The sequence below is a fragment of the Pinus tabuliformis genome, chromosome 1_1 (genome assembly GCF_031772625.1).
Source record: "Pinus tabuliformis cultivar Carrire ecotype Pingquan chromosome 1_1, CPIR1, whole genome shotgun sequence".
Lineage (NCBI taxonomy): Eukaryota > Viridiplantae > Streptophyta > Pinopsida > Pinales > Pinaceae > Pinus > Pinus tabuliformis.
The window spans coordinates 91403540-91406319 of record NC_142297.1 but is presented as its reverse complement, the minus strand read 5'-3'; the positions used below and the strand labels follow the sequence as shown (position 1 = coordinate 91406319).

Genomic DNA, 2780 nt, shown 5'->3' with positions numbered 1-2780 from the left:
GATGTTCATTCGCATCAACTCTGGTTCACATTGGGGTTGGCACTTGAGATGTTCATTCGTATCAACTCTGGTTCACATTGGGGTTGGAACTGTGGCAGTGCCCAGAGTTTCAAGTGTAATTTTTGAAAAGTTGTAATTTCAGATCTCTTTCCATGTGCTTGTGGGCTCAATTTGTATTTGCTGAAGTTTAAAGCCAAGTTACAGAAAAACACGCTTTTAAGCCGTGGCATTTTGGATCCGTTGGTCTTTTGGGGTTTCTCTTCTTCTTCTGCGATAGCTCCATCGCCGGGTATCTGTATTAGATGTCATTGGCGAGAAGGTTCCTTCAGGGTGATGCGGGTTAGAGAAGGATGTCGCCATGGTGATTACGTGGAAGGTTCGAGGTGGAACCCTCCAGGAAACTGCTTTTGATGCATCAGGTGCCTCTTTTAGATGTCATTGGCAAGAACGTTCCTTAAGGGTGATGCGGGATAGAGAGGGATGTCACCATGGTGATTACGTGGAAGGTTCGACGTGAACCGTCAAAGAAAAGGAATGTCACCATGGTGATTACAAGGAAGGTTCGACGTGGAACCTACCAAGAAAACTGCTATCGATGAGGAATCCTACCAAGAAAACTGCTATTGATTAGCGCAGCAGCATCTGAATGCTCATCTCCGGGAAGGTGAGTACTTGCAACGTCCCATCGATCTCCTGCCCAGGAAAAACCCTTCATCTTTCTCGCGCACGCGTTCTCTGACCACAGAAACGTAACAAGGATTACATCGTGCTCGAGCGAAGGGACGGTGTTATTCCGTGGTATTTGCGATAGTTATTGACGTGTAAGTGATGGATTCGCGAACAAGTTTTGACCGAGAAGAAACCTGGAATTCTGATTTGATTCTTAACGCTAATATGCAAATATAAATCGCCTAGGATTTCACGTAACGACGAGTGACACATTCAATTGAATTGTAACAACCGACAGAGAAGGGGGGGGATTATTATATTTACTGCTGCCTCATCTCACTCTTCCATAACATCATCATCGGGCGGTTGTCGAACGCAAAAGCAACGTTCACAATCAACATCAAAAATAGCAGCAGCACCTGTAGATTGTGAACATGACAGCAGGGAATTCTCCCTCGGTATTCGGCTCCTGCAGGACCCCCTCTATAAACGATTCTGATAGTGAAATAAGGGTACGTTCCCCTTGGTATCGTGATTTCCAAACCCCCAGGACCAGTGGCATCCAGGATAGTTTTCTGGAGTCTGGGCTGAGCCCTGTCCTGACCAACAGAGACGAGAATCTGCTCTTGAGCAAGAGCGGGAAGAGCCCGGTCACGAGGGGCGCGTTCTCTCTTAGTGTCGATGTTTCGCAGGATAATCGTTCCATTGCCGGTAAGTGCGCTTCGCTTCCGCTAAAGAGGAAACGCCCGAAGAGGTTGGATATTCCACTTCAGTTGCCGAGCCTAAATGCGTTGTTCTCTGCAGCGGAGCAGGCAATGGATGTCAACGTAGAGGGTGTTCATTATGCGGTTTCAAGCAAAAAGGGTCGGCGAGAATTCATGGAGGACACCTACAAGGCCATTGTCAATCTTCTCGGTGATTCCAAACAGGCTTTCTTTGGTGTCTTTGATGGTCATAGCGGTCAGAAAGCTGCAGCTTTCGCTGCCGAAAATATTGGGCAGAATATTGTGGATGCTATGGTTGGGATGGGAGATGAAACAGAGAACATTCTTGAACATGCTGTTAGAGCTGGGTACTTCAAAACAGATAAAGACTTTTTGAAGCAGCAAGTCGGTGGCGGCACTGCTTGTGTAACTGCTCTGATTATAGATGGTAACTTGGTGGTTTCCAATGTTGGGGATTGCCGTGCAGTTATTAGCAGAAGCGGTGCCTCTGAAGCCCTTACATGTGATCATCGAGCTGAAAGGGAGGATGAGCGACAACGGATAGAGAATTTGGGTGGAATTGTGTACCTCCACCATGGAGTTTGGCGAGTTCAGGGATCTCTGGCTGTATCTAGGGCAATAGGAGATTCGCACATCAAAGAATGGATAACGGCTGAACCAGAGACCAGAAAGATTAAAATAACAGATGATTGCGAATTTTTAATTTTGGCGTCCGATGGGTTGTGGGACGTTGTTAGTAATCAAGAAGCAGTGGATATTGCCAGGCCTTTCTGTTTCGAGAAGCAGCTTAATGTTACACCATTAGGAGGCGGCCCTATAGGTGCTTGCAAAAAGCTTGTAGAGGTGGCAGTAACCAGAAAATCTCAAGATGATATTAGTGTGATGATAGTGCAACTCGGACATTTTTGCAAGAAATAGAATTAGTCTGGATGAGCTGAATGATGGTAGCCATCAAAATAGGCCTTGAATGACAACCATCTTACCAACGTGGGAGTTGGACGTTAAAACAACCAGAACCTATATTTTGATCATAAGTAGTGAAAGGTATGAATCTTCCATTCTTTTATATAAGATAGGAAACAACTCTAGCCCATTTTTGTATAGTCACACAACTTAACAAGTTCAACAACTCTTTTATACAAATCTTCTTTCATTCAATTTCTATGATCTTATTTGATATATACGTTTAACCTCAAATTTACATATATGATCAAGAAATATGGCAACCCCTAACCAGTCATACATAGGGTATTTAATGCCCGGGGATATGCACGCAGGTTAACGCGATAACACGGGAGCAGGGAGTTTCGGCATTAAATAATTTTTGGGCTTTCGTGTGTTATCGGGCTAAGCTGCGTGCATATCCCCGGACATTAAATACCCTAT

At 44.9% G+C, this 2780-nt stretch overlaps 1 pseudogene; it reads left to right on the top strand.

Annotated features, from left to right (window-relative positions):
- The first annotated feature begins 992 nt into the window (after positions 1-992).
- On the top strand, positions 993-2512 carry LOC149211792 (putative protein phosphatase 2C 53 pseudogene; annotated as a pseudogene).
- Positions 2513-2780: the final 268 nt, after the last annotated feature.